Raw genomic sequence first — 9,482 nt, 5'->3', positions numbered from 1 at the left:
ATCACATCATTAGATAGTAATTAATTTGGTTTGGAGTCGATTTCTACGATTCCTAGCTTTCAATAATCGCGAACCCCGCCGCCCAGCACTTGTATGTAGCGTCATGTCTTGGTCTTATCCAGCGTTTAGACATGGCCTTTTCTGGAGTCAAGGATAAAATTGTGAGGCAGCATGGTGGAATCAGGCTCTCGTCAAAATAATCAGAGTGAACAAACTTGCATTTTTCCGCAGGTTTGTGAATTTTTATCAATTTTTTGTTTTTTTAGCTCAACACCTTTCATGCTCATTAAAGAACTCTTTTCCTTGTGGATTTTTCTTAAAACCATTGATTAAAGTTAAAGGGACAAAAAATGTAAATTTTCAGTTACCACGTACTTTTAAGTTAAGGAAATAACTAATCTTTGGCGGCCATTTTCTCACTTATTTTACCTCTGAAAACAGGTGACCCCCACCTCCTTCATTCGCAAATATCTCAACTTGTAATCATGATAAATTGATATTTTTTTCCAACCAAAATAAAGATAAGTGAACAAGTTTTAAGATGATACTAATAACTCTACATGCCCAAAAATTGACGAGAGCCTGATTCCGCCACGCTGCTTCACAATTAATGATCCATTGTTTGCTGAACTTGATTCAAGAAACCAGTCAAGTGCACGCCTGACACCGTACAGTCAGCCATACTCAATTCACGCCGCCCGCTGTGTTCCAATTCCCTTGACGCAGAAAGAGAAGGCAGAATTACAGCGTTTTTGGGGGGGGGTTTAGTAGAGTTTTGACATCTCGTACAAAGACCACGTTTCAAATGCTGAGGTACGAAAGAGAATCACAGACGCAGCAGGGCAGTATGAAGATCTACTGACCACTGTGAAGAGAAGAAAATTAAAATGGTATGGGCAGGTCACAAGATCCACAGGACTTGCCAAAACAATCCTGCAAGGAACCGTACAAGGAAAGAGAAAGAGAGGAAGGCAGAGAAGGAGATGGGAGGACAACATTACAAAGTGGACAGGAAAGACGATGGGTGACTATCTGAGGAAAGCAGAGGACAAAAATAGGTGGCGAGAGCTGGTTTTCAGATGCAATGGTGCCCCCACGGTTGCCCCAACCACGGGATAGAAGAAGAAGAAGAAGAAGAAGAAGAAGAAGAAGAAGAAGAAGAAGAGTTTTTATGGCGCTCGTAACTGCATAAGGTCATATGAGCACCAAGGGGTGGATATCAAAAGAGAGGTCTTTACAGGGAATCAGGCTTACTCTGCTCACCTCTCTAGCTTCAACAGCACAAAGTCTGCTTCGACTATCAAGGCACCCCGGAAATAGCAGTTCACAAGAGCGTGACAAACATACCCAAAAAAAAAGAAGAGGAAAAAATGACGATAGTAAGGATAAGGAAAGAAAACGCAGCAGTTCCCTGTTGCAGTTCATGACATTGATGAATCAGCCCTTTTAAATTCTACTGTGCATGAGAACATGTTAATGTCCCCCCTTTGGGAATGGCCTAAAGACACTTCAGTCAGTGGCACCGCCCCGGGGGGGGGGGGGGGGTTACAGCGTCTACAAGACGCAGGGATGGTAGAAGAAATACAAGGACCAACTGATTGGTGTGCGCCAATAGTACCTGTGTTGAAGAAGTCCAGAGATGTTAGAATATGTACAGATTTTAAGAAAAGATAAGATAAGATACATCATTCTTGTCCAGATCCTGGCACATTGGTTTTGTGTTTCACCACATGCACACACACACACACACACACACACACACACACACACACACACACACACACAGAAACACGCACTCACATACACACAGACACACGCACTCACATACACACAGACATGCACACACACGCAGGCTTACAATCACCTGCATAATATAAATGAGCAGCAATAAAAACAATAATAATCTTAAGCTAGATACATGCTCAATGTTATTCTGATGCATGCAAGAAGGTCGTATGAATACTTTTATACAAGATGGTTAAAATGGAAGAATTTTGATGGATGAAGGTAAAAATGACCTTCTGTATCTTTCTTTGTTACAGATCAGAAGCTTGCTCTGTAGTTTGTGTATATGGCCTGTTCAGATTAGCAGCAGAGTAAATAGTTAGGCTGTGTCATCTGTTTTTAAGTAACCGTGTAGCCAGGTTACAAATAGGGAGATAATAATAGTGATATGATAAGGACGAGGAATGTGCCAATTTTTGCATATTGTTCGGGGAAGGGAGAGAGCACCCTGTTTTCTTTTTTTTTTTAGGTAGTCTTTTTTTCGGGGGGGGTATCGTGGGCCAGATGTTAAACTGTCACAGGTCGTGGTGGAATCAGGCGCTCGTCAATTCTGGGGCATGTGCAGTTATTAGTATCATCTTTATGCTTGTTCATCAGCCTTGCCTTCGAGGAAAAAAACAGCCATTTCTCTTGAATAGAAGTCGAAATATTTCCAATTGAAGGAGGTAAGGGTCGCCTTATTTCAGTGGTAAAATTAGCGAGAAAATAGCCGCCTAAGTTTGGTAACTTCCATAGCCTGAGAGTCCTTGGAAACTGAAAATTTACTTTTGTTGTGCCTTTAATCAATGTTTTTCAGTAAAATCCACACAGAAATGTGTTTTTAAATGGACATAAAAATGTTGAGCCCCCAAAAAATGTAACAAAATTGAAGAGCGCCTGATTTCACCACGATAATGTCTCACAAATGTCATGAGCCCTTGAAAAAAGATTTTCAGGAGAGAGAAAAAACTGTTTCATTCCTTTAGAAATTATACGTAGGCCTACACTGAGAAAATGAAACAATTCTGTTGGATTTTATGAAGGCCCTTGGCCTTTATGGGACGTTATAAAATGGATTGTTTGAAATTTTTAAGTGTTATTTAGAAAGTTGTTTTAAATTTAAAATCTATTTACACTCAATTTTTAGCATTAAAAATTTTAATCAGAAATATTGACCAGTGAACAGTGAGCTGTTGAGAAAAAAAAACTGTTTCGCGCGCTCAGATGAACTTGTGCAGTTGCGAGCGCCGTAAAACCCCATACTGGAAAAAAAAACATGAAACAAAAGAAAATAAAATGCTTTGCTAGAAGACAAATCAGCATACAGTTTTCACAGCTTTCATGGATATTATTGATAGTTTGTACACTGTTAAAGGATAGGACATAGAACAAAATATGGCACTGCCGGACAAGAAATGGATGGGAGGGTGAATGGATGGATGGATGGGGTTAATCGACAAAAATAGACAGCTTCTAAAGCTAAAGGTAAACATCGCTATACTCACGTTTCAAGAAATTGTTTGTCTTTTCGTCAAATATGTGAGCTAGGTGTCCCCTAATATTGCTCTGTGGTCCACCCATCTTTTGTCTGCAAGATATCGCAGCCCGGCCGTACTTCTTTTTGGCAGAAAATATTTTGAAGCAAGAGTTTCTCCCGGAGTAGTGGGTCCAGCCGCTGGGGCATAGAGCTGACGCTGAAAACACAGAATGGCAATAATAAATTATATATATTTGGCAACTTGGAAACAAATATTTGTCACTTTTCCCATAACACCACGACAGCTACAAAATTGAACGCCGGCAAGTACCTGCAAAAAATAGATACGGCGCTCATGACAGAGCCCAATTTTGGATTTATTCATTTTATGAATTTAGAAAAATATAATTTGACAAAAAGTTCCCGTCCTTCTTTGGACTTGGTCATTATTCCACTGAGAAACGAAACAAATCTACGTAGCTGTCCTCCACAACGAAGGTGCTGAAGTGACATTTCGTGAGGCGCATTTTGTTTTGAGAGTACATGTATAGATCTATTGATGTCTAACAACAACAAGAACATCACAGTGGACTTTCAGGTCAATAACCAGAGGCTTGAGACCGTAGGCTTGAGACCGTAGGCAGCTTCAAATACCTGAGTGCAATAGTGACAGACGAAGGATCAAAACCAGAAATACTCTCCAGAATAGCGCAAACTTCAGCAGCAATGAGCAAGTCGAAAACCATGTGAAACGACAGAAATATCACCATCAGATCAAAGATCAGACTGATGCGCTCCCTGGTCACGTCAGTAATTTTGCATGCGCGTGAAACATGGACCTTGAATGCAGACCTTGAAAGAAGGATCAAAGCTGTGGAGAAAAGATGCTTCAGAAAAATCCTTTGTATCCCATATACCACAAATTATTAAGTCAAACAACGAATCATAAATGAAATCGGACCATATGCTGACCTTCTCACTCTGGTCAGGAAACGCAAACTGCAATGGTATGGACACATTACCCGTTCATCCGGCCTTACCAAGATGATCCTGAAAGGCAGCGTCCAGGGAAAAGGGAGCAGAGGCAGACCGAAGAAGAGTTGGGAGGACAACATCAAGGCATGACAGGCCTGGAACTCAAAGACACGCCCAGGAAAGCTGAAGACCGGAAGGAGTGGAAGAAGCTGGTGGCCAAATCTTCAAAAGCGCTCCGACGGACATCCAGTCCACGGGATCGGAGAAGGTGAAATGAAGATGTATAGATCTAGACCTTCTATTTCTTGCATCGCTCAAGATGTATTGCTCCAATCCAGTAGAATGGAAATATAGTAGGCCAATGACTTTCAGTTGATGTTAATTCACCGATCAGTCTGTTCCCCGAAAGGGGGCCCAGCTAGTAATAAATATAATGATAACACGTGCCAACAAACATTTTGCGGCATGAGGTTTAAGAATTGATCTTCACTTGGGGTCGCTGATTTCAGAAATGGCTTTTGTTTTTGCCTATCACGTCAAGTTTTTGCTCTATGAAAAATGTGTATTTTCATGTAAATAGACTATATCAAAATTCAGGATTTTTCACACAGTGTGGCCTATATATAGACTGATTTGAGTAACTTGTTGAACCTTCAGCTATCTGAATTGTAATCAAAATTAAGTAAGTGATCAATAAAAGTTGTGGCGTCGGTGGCCTAGTGGTTAGGCTCTCGGACTCGCAACCGTAAGGTCGTGGGTTCGAATCCTGTCAGGGGCCCGACGTTGTGTCCTTGGGAAAGGCACTTTACACGAATTTTCCTCACTTCACCCAGGTGGGAATGGGTACCCGGCTATAGACAGCGAAAGATCTTGTCAGTTTGTTAGTGTTTGAGCGCTTAATCGGCTGCTCGCACTGTATGCTTCCCGGGAAGCTGAGAATGTTTCGGAGTGTTGGGGTAATAATATAGTGTAAAGCGCATAGAGCCTGCTGCTGAGCGGGGATATGCGCTATACAAATGCTATCTATTATTATTATTATTATTATTATTATTATTATTAATTATGCCAATGCCAATATTTCTGTGCTCTGGTGCGGTTTGCTTCTCTTTCCTGTCAAACATCTATCATCATTATCTCCCCTTCTTCTTTTTTATGTTTGTTACTCTCTTGTAACAAACACCTCTAATCTTCTGGCGCTCATATGACCTTATGCAGTTGCGAGCGCCGTAAAACCTCTACTAAAATAAAATAAACCTAATAAAACACAACTTCATGTATCCCTGCACGTGCCCTACAAACATGAAGCTCAACTACTACATTATCCATTTTGACCTTCAGTCTTTACAAGAGAAAGCCAAACAATCTGACAAAAGTATTGGTTTGTCTATAAAAACCGTATCTTGTCGTTAAAAAAAAGTTTTTAGAGACTTGTATAAGTAGCGTGCCTAAGGATGAAAATCAAAATTTTCACACAAATCAACTTTCAAATCCCAATTGTTTTAGTCACCCAGAATTGAATGATTTGACAACGAAATGAATTTCTGTTGGCAGACGACCAATTTCTTATTCATCATGACCAACAAAGCCTCCAAAATCACACTACCGAACTCAACAACAGCTGTGAGAAATTCAACATGAAAATACGTACATCAAAAACAGAAGTTATGAAAGTGAGCCGAAACCATAGTCCCCTGAACATCCATGTCGGTAGTAAACAACTGAAACAGGTGAAGGAGTTTAAATATCTTGGCAGCACTTTTTCTGAAAACGGGTCCATAGACAGAAAAATAGAAATGCGAATTCAAAAAGCCAACACAGTCACCTACCACCTCGCACCCCTCCTATCTCATCCAAACATCTCCATGGACACAAAGAGACAGCTTATCACCTCAATATTCATATCAACATTATGTTATCAGTGCCAGACCTGGACCTTGAGCAAAACCCATGAAAGCAAAATCACTGCATGCGAAATGAAATGTCTCCGCAAAACCCTTAACATCACAAGACGAGACAGGCAGAGAAATGAAGAGGTAAGAGCAGCTATCGGCACTGAGTCCTGCCTGCATTACATGGAAAGACAAAGGATAAAATGGTTTGGCCACCTGTTACGCATGTCATCTGACCAGCCAGCCTCGAGAGCTTACAACACCAAGCACTCAGGCTATAAAGGAAGAGGAAGGCCACGCAAAAAGAGGATCGAGGGTGTCAAGGAAACCCTAAGAAAACATAACATCACAACTGAAAGAGCTGCGGAGCTGGCCTACCATAGAAAACTGCATCTCCCCTCGACGCTTAGCGCCAACAGAGGATGAAAGAGTAAAGTAGTACACAACGGCTGATCAGAACGTAAGGTTTCAAGACTAAAAGAATATACAACTTAAGGTTTCAAGACTAAAAGAATATAAAATCTGTTTTAAAGATTGTTTTATCATTGTAGGAAAAGGGAATTATTAAAGTAGTTTGCGACATACAAAGACTTTGTCATCTGTCACGACGTACCAGGTTTGTTGTGTGCATTGGGTACATTGGGAAAGATCTTGTCAGTTTGTTAGTGTTTGAGCGCTTAACCACCTGCTTGCACTGTATGCTTCCGGGGAAGCTGAGAATGTTTCGGAGTGTTCTATGGTCTGCTTGGGTAATAATATGATGTAAAGCGCATAGAGCCTGCTGTTGAGCGGGGATATGCGCTTTTCAAATGCTATTTATTTATTATTATTGCATTTGTTGTTGTAGTAGAGGTTTTACGGCCCTCGCAACTGCATAAGGTTATATGAGCGCCAGAAGATTAGAGGTGTTACAAGAGAGTAACAAACATAAAAAAAGAAGGAGAGATAAAGACGATAGATGTTTGATTGGAAAGAAAAAGCAAACCACACCAGAGCACCCACCAACCACCCACTTGGGTGCGTTTGACAACGACCTGAATAAGAGTGGAAACTTTTCTTGGACAGTCCAAAAACAGGTCTGTGGTGTATGCTATACCATATCGGAAATTCATTTGGGTTCGTTCCTATATATATAGGTTGCTCGGTTCTGTTCAAAAAGAATAAAGTAACGTGTAAATAGTGCTAGATTGGCTTGATTACAGGGCCCACTGTTATAAGATTTGTGTTGATTGTATGGTTATGTGTTATATGGTATTAGTTCATGTTCTCTGTACGTTATGTGATGTACCCCATATTACTTCATGTAATCATTCATTGTCCCTGTTTATCCGTGTTCACAGATGAAATCATCATCATCTACCGTTTATAATAAATGAATTACTCTGAGAAATCTTTCTTCATGATGATTTCATTTGAGTCTTGCAGTAGTAGATCCAGATGGTAGTTGATGTAGGTGGGGCCCCAGCTGCTCGTCTTCTGGTATCCTGAATCCGGCGAAGTCAGCCTCTCTTTGTGCAAGCTGGAACTTGCCTGGGTTGAGGACTATGCCAGCTGCAGGACGTCAATTATTGTTCTCCACCAATGTGCTTTCAGGTTGTCGTCATAGTGACATGTGTCATCTACGCATCGCTCCTTTCTCTCGAAGTTTGACAGGATGGCATCAAACCGTCTGTCGTATCATCCCCTGAGGAAAGGAAACCCTGTGGTGCGCGAGTGAACCTCCATCTCCCAAATGGGGTTATGAAAGTAGTGAGGTGTCTGTCATCTTCTCTTAGTGGCACACTGTGGTAGCCATTCCAAGCATCAGTGACAGACTTCCAAGTCTTACCAGGGATGCGCCTCGCAAGGGGAAAAGGGGCTTCAGCTGAAAAGGTTTCTCGTTTGCAGAATTTATTGAGAGGGGAGAGATCAACTGTTCTTCTTGTGCTGCCATCGAGTTTCCTTGTGACTACCTTGCGGTGGCACCAAGTAACTGGCTCTCCGAAAGGGACCTTCTCTATTATCCCCAAAGCTTCATCCCGCACCAGGTCTTTATGGACCTGGTCTTTTCAGTGACGGGAGTATGGGTGCTGCAGTGTGGCAGGCTTTGAGTTTGGCAGTCTCCTCAACATGTATTTCTACAGGGGGTCCTGTCATGCAAGTCAAAGGCCTGTGAGGACATGTGTTGAAGGTGGACCTACTGTACCTCTCCAGCAGCCAATCACGCATCTTCTCATTGTTCTCCGGTATAGGAGCAAAAGGCAGTGAAGTGGGCTTTGGGATATGGACTCTCGCTGAGGGCATTTACAATTGTGCTAATTTTTTCATTGATCTGGAAATGGTCAACTTCTAACTTAACCAAGAGGGTGACAATACAAAGTATCTATGATCTTTTTGTCTGTGGGAGAGTATCACGGAAATACACTGGGAAGAACAAAAATTGACCAGAGAGGACAGTTCTAACAGTTAGAGAAAAGAATATAATCAATAAATCACTTACATTAAGTGGAAAATAATTATAATCTTTCCCCCACTTCATATAAAATTATGCTGGACGAAACAATTCATGAAAGCCCTGGACTTTGAGTTTGAGGGGGCCTGTTTCAAGTATGTTGCAAAGTACAGCCTTTTTCAATCTCAGTTTCGAGAAAATTAGTGCTAGTGCTTTCGTGCCCCCCCCCCCCTTTCCCCCTTTCAGAAAGTTGATCACAGACTCTGTTTTATAAAGACTTTTACGACAATGGAGGTGAGGTATCAAGTCCAATATGGGACACCAACACAGTGGTAGATTACTATTGAAGTATTCAAAGAGATTGTCAAGACACAACGCGCTACAGACAATCTCGCAAAAGAAAGTTTGTCATGAATAATAATATGTGAGGCAGCGTGGTGGAATCAGGCTCTCGTCAATTTTTGGGCATGTAGAGTAATTGGTATCTTCTTAAAGCTTGTGCTCTTGTCTTTATTTGGATGAAAAATATCCATTTATAATACAAGTATCCATTTATCTTCAATACAAGTCGAGATATTTGCGAAAGAAGGAGTTGGGGGTCACCTGTTTTCAGAGATAAATTTAGTGAGAAAATGGTCGTCAAAGACAAGTTATTTCCTTAGCTTAAGAGTCCATGGTTACTGAAAATTCACCATTTTTGTGCCTTTCATCAACGTTTTTCCGAAAAAGGTGTTGAGCCAAAAAACAAAAAATTGATAAAAATTCACAAACCTGCTTAAAAAGGCAAGTTTTTTCACTTTGATTATTTTGACGAGAGCCTGATTCCACCTCGCTGCCTCATTAGGGGATTATTTTTTCATGCTTTACCCACTGTACCCTACCACAATGTGCCGAAGGCCCAGGAAGTTGTGAAAGCCAGGCCTGCTGATCGTGAATGCGATGAAAT

This window comes from Aplysia californica, unplaced genomic scaffold (genome assembly GCF_000002075.1).
Source record: "Aplysia californica isolate F4 #8 unplaced genomic scaffold, AplCal3.0 scaffold00162, whole genome shotgun sequence".
NCBI classification, from domain to species: Eukaryota; Metazoa; Mollusca; class Gastropoda; order Aplysiida; family Aplysiidae; genus Aplysia; species Aplysia californica.
This window is presented reverse-complemented; position numbering follows the sequence as displayed.